The 13111-nt window shown below is 45.3% G+C and overlaps 1 long non-coding RNA gene across 2 annotated transcripts in view; it reads right to left on the bottom strand.

Annotated features, from left to right (window-relative positions):
• Positions 1 to 13111, bottom strand: part of LOC138749295 (uncharacterized) — a 107718-nt gene that overhangs the window by 59506 nt on the left and 35101 nt on the right. The window lies entirely within an intron of this gene.

The raw sequence follows: 13111 nt of genomic DNA on the forward strand, positions 1-13111 counted from the left end.
TAATGCAGGCCTTACAGCCCTCCATTGTGTTGCCAGGCACAGTATGCCAATGACACCACCGTATTACGAGCCCAGAGGATCCCAAAACCCAGCAGCAATAGATATTCACCAAGACAAATGGTTGCTTAAACAAAAGTTGCTTTTAATTATCTTTAAACATGAAAATGGAATCAAACTTTAACTTATTACTATTGACTTACTTAACCTAATTTACCCCCTTTCTGATTCTAAGCGTGTATGTAATGTGTGTGTAAGTTCAGAAAAGTTATTTGGTTCACAGTCCAATCTCCCTTCTCATTCCTCCAAGTTCAATGGCTGCAGGCAATTCTTATATTGTCCACAGAATTTAACATTTATAAAGTTCACCACACTTAGGTGCTTGAAAGGTAAATGGTTACTGCTCAGAAAGGTTCTTGTCTGTTTTCGGAGAGAGATTTGTTGTATGATAGACACCCAGCTACTTCAGTGTCTTGATGATGAAACCTGCTCCATTCAGGGTTCTCCAGATGATAACTCTTTCAGGTCATCACAGAGTTCCTTTTTGTTTTTCTTATTCCAAGTGAACCACAAGGGCTTTGACCAGGCTGAATCAAGCACTTACAACCTGTCTTTCACAAGCTTGCCAGCTTGTCCTGTTCCAGTCCCAGTTGCTGTTGCTAGCTGTAACACTGTAGAAGTGATCTTTGTCTCTGTCTCTCTCTCTCTCTCAGAAAGAAAGCCTGTTTGACTCTCTCTGCTTGTAAAACCACATGACTCTCTTAGAACAGCAAGCTCCCCTCCAGAAAGAAGGCAGCTCCGACATGTTGCCTTTTTATAAACAACAATCCATTAGTGAAGTCTCTTGGGCACTCTCCAAAGCTCTTGCAAAGACTGTTGGCCCCAACATGTCTAGCATGGGGAAGAGCTCCAGTATTTTAAATAAGATTTGTTTTAAAGTGTTTGTATGTGACCTACTCTAACAAACCTTTATCTTCCAATTTATCTCCCAAAAGTATATCTATATACTTTGTCACAACAGTTGCTGGCAGAATGACAAATGGCAATGAAGAAGCATACAGGAGGGAGATAGATCAGCTCGTTCAATGGTGTCATGCTAACAATCTGGCACTCAACATTAGCAAAACCAAGGAGATGATTATGGACTTCAGGAGGAAGTCAGGGGAACACGACTCAGTCCTCCTCGAGGGCTCAGTAGTGGAGAAGGTCAACAACTTCAAATTTCTAGGTGTTAACATCTCGGTGGATCTGACCTGGAGCCTCCATGTTGATGCAATCACGAAGAAAGCTTGCCAGTAGCTCTACTTTGTGATGTGCTTGACAAGATTCGGTATGTCACCAAAGACTCTCAAAACCTTCTACAGGTATACCATGGAGAGCATTCTGGCTGGTTACATCACTGTCTGATATGGAGGCGCCAACTCTCAGGACAATTAAAAAAAATCTAGAGGGTTGTTAATTCGGTCTGCAGCATCATATTTATTCCATTGAGGACATCTATATGAGACAGTGTCTTATAAAGCAGCCTATATCCTCAAAGACCCCAACCCCAACCTCTTCACTCTGCTACTATCGGGAAAAAGGTACAAGAGCCTAAAGATGAACACTCAGCAGCACAAGGATAGCATCTTCCCCACTGCCATCAGATTCATGAATAATCAATGAACCAAAGACACTTTGTGTCTTTTTGTGCATTATTTTGATTTTTTTATTTATTGTTGTAAAAGTGGTTTATATAAATGTTTGCACTGTGATGCTACCGCAAAACACCAAATTTTGTAATTTATTCATGACAATAAATTCTGCTTATAATTCTGACATCCATGGTAGCATCACCTTATTCACCTATACTAGTCTCATTTGCCAATACTCAGACTCCAGCTTTCTATACAGGTACTCATTGTTACAAGCCCAGAGAACCCCACACCCAACAGTAATAGATATTCACCAAGATAAATGGTTACTTAAATAAAAGTTGCTTTTAATTATCTTCAAACATGAAAACAGGATCAAACTTTATCTTATCACTATTAACTAACCTAACTTAACCCCCTTCTAATTCTAAGCACACGCGTATGTAATGTGAGTGTAAGTTTTGAAAAGTTCTTTGATTCACAGTATAATCTCACTTCTCATTCCTCCAAGTTTACTTGTTGCAGGCAATTCTTATACTGTGCATAGAATTTAACATTTATTAAGTTCTCCAGGCTTTGGTGCTAGAAAGGTAAATGGTTACCACTCAGGAAGGTTCTTGTCAGTTTTCAGAGAGAGATTTGTTGTTTGCTGGACACCCACAACTGGGTCCTTGTAATCAGCCAATTCAGTGTCTTGCCGAAGAAACTTGCCCCATCAGGGTTCTCCAGATGATAACCTCTTTCTTTCAGGTCACCACAGAGTTCAAGTGAAACATTAGGCAGCCAGTTCTCTCCTCTTGTATGAACCCCAAGGGCTTTGGCCAGCCTGAACTAAGCACTCACAACTTGTCTTCCAAATGCGGCTTTTCCACAAGCTTGCCAGCTTGTCCTGTTCTAGTCCCAGCTGCTGCTGCTGACTGTAGCACTGCAGAACTGTATTCTCTCTCTCTCTCTCTCTCTCTCTCTCTGAGAGAAAAAGCCTGTTTGACTCTCTCTGCTTGCAAAACCACATGTCCCTGTTAGAACAGCAAGTTCCACTCCAGACAGCCTGCGGTTCTGATGTGTTCTTTCATCTGTTGCTTTTTTGTAAACAATCCATTAGTGAAGTCTCTTGGGCACACTCCAATGCTTTTGCAAAGGCACTTGGAGCTGGCCTGTCTAGCATGAGCAGAGCTCCAGTATTTTACATAAAATCTGTTTTAAAGTGTTTGTATGTGACCTACACTAAAAAGCCTGCCCCAATTTATCTCCCAAAAACATATCTATATTAAATACAAACACAACATAATCTGTCACATCATATCAAAGGGATCTGTGCCTTTGAAATTTTCTACCCTTACTTTAAGCCCATTGTGGTGATACAACCACAGCACTGGGCCGTGTGCCCACCAGTCTACTGCAGGGGGTGACCTCTGTACCTGCAGGAAGACCACCTGAGAGGCTGACTCCATCTGGCCAGCTACTAATCACCGACCTGTATATAGACTTGAGCCAGCCCCTCCATCAAGTCCATTACTGGTGTACAACAGAGTTTAAGTGGATTAAAGCTGTAGTACAGTCTTTTCTGTATTTTGTGCCTGCTTGATGCACCACAACGCACCACAATTCAATGCACTTAAATTTAAAGAGCATGGAGAAGTTTCTCACCATCGGGAGTCTAGAAATCGACCCCCAACACCCGAATGCCCAGGTGCACTTTAAAATCTAGAAGTATGTGATTGAGGTGATCATCCACAAAGTACTTAAACAAAAACAGTCAACCCAGTGATTCCAGTCCCAGTGATTGTTCCGGATCCTCAATATCAAGAAGACTGCGTCAATTCAACTTTTTTCCCATTCTTTCCATGTTTTCTACTGCCATTTACCCTCCCCTTAGGTGACGATAGTGGTGATTGTCCATTTCCTCATAAATCTGGCAATGAATTAGCAAAGATTAATGCATCATGATCATTTTCAAAAAATTGAGATTGAAAATTCCCATAAAAAACTTTCAATGCTGCCAGATAATGAAAGGCAAATTTATATCCCTTTCTCCACAATTTTTCTTGAGCTGAAATAAATTCTCGGCACCCTCTAATAATTTCTTGACTCAAATCTGCATAAAAAAACACCCTGTTATTTTGAACCATCATTGGACCCTGGTTTTGCCGTGCCTTCTGCACTGCCATTTGCAATATCGTTTCTCTATCCTGACTTTTCAAACTGCTCGTGGTGGTTGGCCTGGAAACAGTTTCTTCCTTAATGCTCTGTGTGCCCGATTTAACTCCAGACCATCTGGAAAGAATTCCTTGCCCCAGACCTCAGGAATCCATTTCTTAAAAAACTTTACTGGATCAGAACCTTCTATATCTTCTGGAAGACCTACTATTTTTACATTATTTCTTCAACTTTGATTTTTTAATGAATCAATCTTCTTCAATAATTCCTTCTTCTGAATCCCCCAATCCACAAAAGATTCCTCCTCTTTTTCCATTTTTTTCTATTACACTCCACTTGGTTCTTACATTCAAAAAAGCTTCTTAAATCCTTTTAAAATTATCTTGTACAGAATCCACTGATTTTATGCATCTACTAACATCACATTTAACTACAGTAGTATCTTGTTTCATAAAAGTAATTTCTTCACACATAGTGTTCATTTTAGTTTTCACTTCCATAAATCCTTGAGTCATCTGAGTAGACATCTGCATTGACAATTTTTCCATTTGATGAGCAATCCCTTCCAAGATTGTAAACACAGATTCCAGTCCAGGTTCCATCACCTCCTTTTGAAGCCTACCTTCTCTGATGTCAGTCCCCATTTCTTCCTGTGTAAATTCCAATAAAGTTGAGCTCTCTTCCTCCTCAAACGCAGTAGGTCCTCTTCCGGTGCGGCTGCGAGTTTGGACACCCGACCTCTTCAGCCCACCATTGCTCAGACTCCCCCACAGTCCACACCTTATCCAGTAGTTCATGGACCTGTGATGCTCCACGCATGCCCAGCAGAACCATCGACCGCGCAGGCGTGTCTTCCGACACTACACTCCGCGTCCCCGGACCACCAGGCAATGTTGCGGGCTCATGGGCCTGTCCTCGCTCGGCCGATCCGCCCGCATGCCCAGACTCACAGGTGTGAGTCAGAACCGGGCGAGCTCATTGCTGAACCAGCACCATCTTGCGGATGCACGATCGGCGCCGGCATAATACTTAACCGAGCAGGAGTCCTCTGAGGCTTGGGTGCTCCAGTCGACAACTCCATGGCTTCAACTTGATAGGTAGGCCTCAATTCTTCAACACTTTTGTAAGGTAATTTCCTTTGCAATTGAGATTTTGATTTTTTCACGTTTGCAGCCATTTCAATCCTTCACTTTTCCAAGATCTATAGATACTATATTTAACCACTTTTACAAATTTTAAAGTCGAGTATTTAGAAGTCTAACTGGGGGAAGGTAGAACCACATGTCTTCCCTCTACGCCATCTTGCCATGCCTCCCCATGATCATCCATATGCTGAGGTGATTAACATGAACCAAAAGAGTCATGATACTTCACACCAAACTGAGCCTCCATGCTTTCCAGGCCATCAGAGACTGCTCACACAATGAACCTGCAATGGCCATCCTGGAAAGCATGCACAGCCCCCAGATGAACATGCTCTATGCCCAGTACCTGCTAAGCATCAAGGTGCAGCAGTCAGGTGAAATGGAAGATGCCTATCTGGGGGCTCTGTGTGAGCTAGCTTGCCTCTCCCTGACTGAGACTGGGGTGACCAAAGGGGAGTTGGAAGGACTAAACCAAGATGCCTGCTTGTGAGGGTTGCAATCGAGGGTCACCCAACAGAGACTACTGGAAGAAAATACTGCCACCCTTACCAGAATCATGGAGATAGTCTGCTCTCTGGAAGCTGGAGCCCACCATGTAGATGTTTTTGATGCCCGACTCCCGCAACCTCCAGCTTGGCCAATGCTGACGTCTGTGGCTGAAGGGCCCTAAGGGAAAGAGACGATCGCTGCCGCCAACGCAACCCACCACTGTAAGTACTGCGGGTCCCAATGTGGGTCGGCCCGGTGCTCCTGAAAGAGCTGTCTGGCAAGAAATTCACATTGCTCCTGATGCAGTAAAGAAGGCCACTTCACTAAGGTGTGCCCCTCTAAACCCACCAGGAGCACTATGACTCTCCATGATCAGTCAGGAGCCCCTGGCCACCGCCACATGCAAACACCGGGCAGTGCCATAAATCAGCCCACCACTTCCACCCAAGTCATCGACATCACTTCTGGTCCGGCCACCCACCCACACTGCCACTGTATGCTCACCACAGGTGCCACCATCTTCCGCCCGCACTGAAGACACCACATCAGCCTGCTCCAATGACATCACCTTCAGTCTCGCGCATCTGATGCACATCATGCCCCAGAAGAAGCCATTGGCCGCTATTCATCACAAACTTCGAAGAGCAACGACTCGGACCCCGAGATGGTCTTAGTGTCCACCACGCCAAAGAAGGGCATCCCCAATGGACTTGGGCGTTTGAGCCAACGGGAAGGTAACAAAATGCCTGTTTGATAGTGACAGTACTCAGAGCTTTGTGCACCCAAATGTGGCCCAGATGCTGAAATTATAGGTATATCCCACGAACTTCTCTATTACCTTTGCTGCCCAGGACCACTCTATCACAGCACTCGGGTGCTGCTCAGCAGATCTGACAGTGGGTAGGGAAACATATCAAGGGTTCAGGCTCCTGGTCATGACTAAGCTCTGTGCTCCTGTCACCTTAGGGCTGGACTTCCAGTGTCACTTCCAAAGCCTCACCCTTTACTTTCGGTGGCCTACTCCCCCACTCACGGTCCACAGCACAAAGCCCAGCGACTGCCCTCAGTCCACCTCCCTCTCCACACTGCGGGTCCCCCTCCATCCCTCTTCAACTTCCTAATGCCAGACTGCAAGCCTATAGCTGCCAAGAGCAGGCGCTATTGTGTGGCTGACAGGACTTTTATCAAGGCAGAGGTGAGGTGGTTTCTGGTGGAAGGTATCATAGAGCCCAACATCAGCCCCTGGAGAGCCCAGGTCCTGATGTAAAAGAGGGCAGCAAACTGAGGATGGTCATGGACTATAGCCAGATATGAACTGGTTCACCTAGCTGGATGCCTACCCCCTAACCCAAATAGCTGACAAGGTCAATGAGATAGCCCACTATAAGGTCTTCTCCATGATTGACCTGGTCGGCCTACCACCAGCTCCTCATCCACCCTCAGGATAAACCTTATACTGTCTTTGAAGCAGATGGGCTCTTCTCCCAGTTCTGCTGGGTTCCCTTTGGGATCACAAATGGGGTCTCTGTATTCCAGCAGGAGATTGACTGCATGGTAGACTGGCACAATCTAAGAGCAACCTTCCGTACTTGGACAATGTCACCATCTCCGGCCAGCAGGAGCACGATACCAACCTGGACAATTTCTCTGGACCGATGAAGAGCTGAACCTCACTTTCAACAAGGAAAAGTACGTATTCAGCACCACCCGCCTCGCCATTCTGGGGTACATCATGTAGCATCATGTCATTGATCCTGACCCCGAATGCATGCGCTCCCTAATGGAACTGCCCCTTCCCCACACACTCAAGGCCCTCCGCAAGTGTCTAGGGCTCTTCTCTTACTATTCCCAGTGGGTCCACTGTTTCTTGGACAAGGTCCACCCACTGGCCCAAGCCACTACCTTTTCTGTCCCCCCCACAGCACGAGCGGCATCCGCCCACATCAGACAAGACATATCCAATGGTACGATGCATGCTGTGGACAAGGGCACCCCATTCCACTTGGACTCTGATGCCTCTGATGTTGCCCTCATGGTCACCCTCAACCAGGTCCTTTCATGGTTCAGAGCTCAGGTACTCCGCCATTGAAAAGGAGGTCCAGGCAGTCGTGGAAGCTGTCCGCCACTGTCACCACTACCTGGTAGGCAAAAGGTTTACCCTTCTCACTGATTAGTGCACAGTGGCATTCATGTTTAGCACCACTCACAGGGGAAACATCAAAAATGACAAGATCTTGACCTGAAGTGTTGAGCTGGCCATGTTTAGCTACGACATCCAGGTCAAAGTTTAGAACTTCAACAACTCCCCCGACTTCCTGTGCCAGTGTGCAGTCTGACCAACTGCAGGCGCTGAACGACACCCTTTACCTCCCAGGTGTCACATGCCTGTATCATTTCATTGTCCCGAAACCTTCCCTTCACAGTCCAAGAAGTCCAGACCATGACTGAGTCATGCAGGGTCTGTGCAGATTGAAAACCATGCTCTTCCGCCCACCACAGCCCCACATTGTCAAGGCCACTTGGTCCTTCAAGTGGCTCAGTGTCGACTTCAAGGGCTCCCTGCCTTCCACAAACAAGAACGTCTACTTCCTCTCGGTCATAGACGAATACTTGCGTTTTCCCTTCGGCATCCCTTGCCCTAGTACCTCCACCGCCACTGTTGTCAGGGCACTGATGCAGATCTTTACCATGTTGGGATACCCGGCCTTCATCCACAGTGACCGGGGGGGTCTGGCTTCATGAGTGAGGAGCAGTGGCAGTACCTGATAGCACGAGGCATTACAGCTAGTTGCATGACTATCTACAACCCCAGGGTCAATGGGCAGGTGGAGCACAAAAACAGGGTGATCTGGAAGGCAGTCCTCCTGGCCCTGAGGACCAAAGGCTGGTCCATCAACTACCCGAGGCACTTCATGCCATACAGTCACTTCTGTCCACAGCTACCAATCAGACCCCCCGACGAGTGCCTTTTCTTGTTCCCTAGGAAATCGGTGACTGGCAACTCCCTCCCAACATGGCTTACATCTCCGGGACCTGTGCTTTTTTACAAACATGTGTGAACCCACAAGTCTGACCCCCTGGTTGAGCAGGTCCTCCTTGTCCATTCGAACCCAAACTACATCTACATCAGGTACCCCAATGGACATGAAGACACCGTCTTGATCAGGGATCTGGCACCAGTAGTGGCCCCACCCCTACACCACGAGTACCCTGCCCAACCTCCCCACCACAGGTACCCTTGGTCCACCCAGGATTCACTGGAAGTCAACTACCTTCCCATGCCTCTCCAGAGGGCCCCACTCCTCATGGACCAGACCCACATATAGACCCCCTCACTGCCAGACATGGCCCTGCCCACACTGCCTGTCACCCCGGCCACCCCAGACCCAGCCGACCCTCAGGCAACCCCGCCCTTGCTGACCATTGACCAGGATCCAACACTACAATAGTCACAGAGGCAAAGACAGCCGCTGGAGTGCCTGAACTTGTAAATATTACCCAGCACTGAGACACCTCCCTCCCCCCTCCCCACACAGGGCTCATTTTAAGAAGGGAGTGAACGTGGTGATACAACCAGAGCACTGGGCTGCATGCCCACAAGCCTACTGCAAAGGGTGACCTCTGTACCTACAGGAAGGCCACCTGGGAGGCTGACTCCACCTGGCTGGTTGTCAATCACCGACCTGTATATAGACTTGAGCCAGCCCCTCCTAGCCAGTCATACATGGAGCCTTCGAGGTTTCTACTGGTGTACAACAGAGTTTAAGTGGATTAAAGCCTGTAGTACAGTCTTTCCTGTGTTTTGTGTCTGCTTACTGTGCCACAGCACACCACACCAATGAATGAGTTAAAGGAGAGTTTCTCATTCTGTCTACCTTGTCCATGCCTCACAAAACATTGTAGACCTTAATCAGGTCTCCCTCAGCCTTCTCTGCTCCAAAGAAAACACAACTCACCCACTCAATGGGCTCCCATTAAAATTTCAGTTCACATTGGATGTCAGTGAAATAGTTAAAATACAGGGGAAAACTGGGAGAACACCATGACAATTCTACGTGGATGATTATTTCTTTGCTGTTCTTTCTTAATATTGCCTAACAGATTGCGATGGTCAACTTTTTAGATTTTTAACATCATTAACATAAGAATCCATGTGTACATTATTGATGTTCTATTCCCATCTATTTCTAGAATGTATCATAGAATCATAGAGAGATTAAGCATAGAAACAGGCCCACTGTGTTCATGCCAGCGATCAACCCTTCATTTACTCGAACCCTAGATTAATCCTATTTTTATTCTCCCATTTTTCTCATCAGATTCTGCCATTCACCTATACACTATGGCAATTTTCAATTGGCAATTAACCTCTCAATCTGCATGTCTTCAAGACTTAAATTTAATTTATTTAATTGAGACAAACAATTGACCTAAAACCCTGATACATTTTGAAGGATGGCAGGAAACTGGAGCACCCAGAGGAAACCCATGCAGATACTGGGAGAACGTACAAACCCCTTACAGAGACCACTGGATTTGAACCTTGTTCGCTGGTGCTATAATACCGTTCTGCCCTCTACGTTAACCATGATATGGAACAAAACCAGAGCATCAGGAGAAAACCCACACAATTACAGGAAGAATGTACAAACTTGCAGACAGCAGCCGAGGTCAGGCTTAAACCTGGATACTCTTGTGCTGCATGTGTGTTCTTCCTAGTCACCTCTCTGTTAATGAGACTGAAGTCTTTCTGTAATTTCTGCATGAGAAATACAGTGGAGTTGCAAGAAGTTGACCTCTCGCCCTTGTCAAAAGATTATGCATGGCTATTGTCTGTGGCACACATTAGTTTCATATTGTGAATCTGCAGAGTACAAAAGACAAAACAGAGCCTTCAGGAGAACCTGCAGGCAATTAGATTTTTCCTGACAATACATTCTGAAATGGCCATGACCTTCATCCTCTCACATCTACTACTCATGACCCTGCCCTAGGTTCTCATCATCTTGTATCCTTAGTGAACAGAAGCAGTCCGTTCTGTCCTTGTTGGCTGTCTGTGGAGCAAACTATTCTCCTGAGATAAATATGAAACTGTAAATGTGAGAACATGAACCTAAACATGGAGCAACTGAGTGGGTCAAGCAGCATTACTGGGAGATGGTCTATGTTTCGAGCTGAAGGGCTTTATAGATAAAACATTTTGTACATCATTATTTTCTCCCACTGATGCTGCTTGACCTGCTGAAATCCTCCAGCAATGTGCTTAGTCCTATTCTCCCACTTGTATTGCAAATTACATTTCTTCAAACATCTATTCTGTTTCTTTTAAAATCCCAGATTGACTGCTTCCCTCACTAACCATGAGTTTTAGATCATCAATATTCTGTGTAAAAGAATATTCCTCACATCCTTTCTGAATTTATCACCTGTCACTTTAAATCTTTTCTTTAAACCAGTCATTGCACAGCAAAGTGGGGCCATGGACAAGAAATGATAAAATAGTTTTTATGTAAATGATAGGAGACCAGTCCAGAAGAAACCAAGTAAACTTAACTTCTCCTCAAAATAGGACCCCCATAAATTTTGAGCAGAGTCCTATGGGGACCAGAGCCAAAAAATGGCTGAGAATGTCTGCTTTAAACAATCCACTGGATCCATCATAATCTTGTAGATTACAACAAATACTATACCTTCTCAAACTTGAACAATCCCAGCTTCTCCAGGCTAAACTTGTTTGTTGCCTGTTTCAGGTAGGGTGCAGATGTGCTTCAGTATAAATGAAGTCCAGCGGAACATTCTTTTTAAAAAATGCATCCCTATCTATTGTGCTGGCTCATTCAATACACATTATACTAAATGCTTGATTGCACATTGCTTGATACATGTCCTTCAAATATTAATTTTTTATAGTGTCTTCAAGTGCCGTCAAAGTAATGCACACAGTTACCTTTATCTATATTTGTTTCAACTGCAAATGACAAAAATTATGCCAGCAATATATCTCAACTAATGAGCAAGTATAAAATTACTTTGGCAATCAGAAGAATGAAAGGGAGTTATCTTAACCAGACTCTACTCCAAATTATGGCATATCCAGATGGATTTTGGGCATGACATTTTGGGTTGTCAGATATTCAAAAGTTGTCACTTTTATTGGGGGCATGATACTCTCTTTCTCCGCTTCATTGCAATTAAGTTATTCTAATCAGATTTTTAATTTCTGTTTAAGATGTTAAACTTGAATAAGCTCAACTGTTGGTTTATTTGTTTAATGCTAGAACCTCAATAATCACAGTTTGGTGCTTACTACCATATAACAGTCTTATGAGTTTGGAGCCAATAATCTAAAAACAACCACTGATGATCATGTTGCTAAATCTGTATCAGCATATATTAGTGATTGGCTGATGTGAAATTAAAAGCATTAAACCAATGCTGACATACAGAACAGAAGATAATTGCAGTATGTCATCATTCTTTTGAAAAATATCACTGAAATTTGTTTTATGAAACAGCTAAACTATTTATAAATCTGTCATGATTCAATCCTACAATTGACACAAAACTCAAAAAAAGTTTGTTTTGCAACTATTTGAACATAAAAATGTCAAATTTGGATTCATTCAAGCAGCACCCCCGGTCACTGTGGATAAATGCCAGGTATCCAAACATGGTGAAGTTCTGAGTCAGTGCCTTGATAACAGAGGCGGTGGAGGTGCCAGGGCTAGGTCTATGACCAAGAGAGGAAATAGATGTTCTTATTCGTGAATGTCAGTGGTCTCTTAAGTCGACGCTGAGTCGCTCGAAGGGCCAAGTGACCTTCACTACATGGCCCTGTGGCAAGCAGAAGAAGCGCTATTTGTACTCTGCACAGACCATGCAAGACTCAGTCATGGTCTGGACTTATTGGACGGTAAAGGGGAGGTTCCATGATGCCCAGATAGCAAACGGTGTTGTGCAGCGTCTGAAGCTGTTCGGACTGCACACTGGCGCAGTTCCAGGACAGGGCATCGGGGGATTCATTGAGTTTCCCTGGCCTATACTGGATGTCATAGATGAAAATGACCAGCTTGACTCTCCAACACATAGTCTTGTTATTTTTTATCTTGCTATTTTTGATCTTGCTTCTGTGGGTGGTGCTGAACATGAATGTTATTGTGTGCTGGTCTGTGAAAAGGGTGAACCTTCTGCTAGCCAGCTAGTGGCACCAGTGGTGGACTGCTTCCCAGATTGCTGGGCTTCCTTTTTGATGTCAGTGTGTCTGAGCTCTGAATCATGGAGAGTCCTGGAGAAAACATTCACAGGTCTGCCCCCTTGATTGAGGGTGGCAGCAAGGGCAACATCAGAGACATCGCACTTCACCTTGAATGGGGTGGTTTCATCCACGGCATGCATCGTGACATTGACAATGTCCTGTCTGATGTGGGTGAAAGTCGCTTGTGCCTCGGCATGGAAGGGTAAAGTGGTGGCTTGGGCGAGTGGACGGACTTTGTCCAAGAAGCGGGGTGCCCATTGGGAGTAGTAAGAGGAGAGCCCTAGGCACCAGTGTGTGGGGGAAGGGCTGTTCCATTAGGGGGGGTGCATGCATTCGGGGTCAGGACTGATGAGACCAAGCTCCATGATGTAGCCAAGGATGGCTAGGCAGGTAGTGCTGAACACGCACTTCTCCCTGTTGTGTGAGGTTCAGTG

This window comes from Narcine bancroftii, chromosome 14 (assembly GCF_036971445.1).
Source record: "Narcine bancroftii isolate sNarBan1 chromosome 14, sNarBan1.hap1, whole genome shotgun sequence".
NCBI lineage: Eukaryota > Metazoa > Chordata > Chondrichthyes > Torpediniformes > Narcinidae > Narcine > Narcine bancroftii.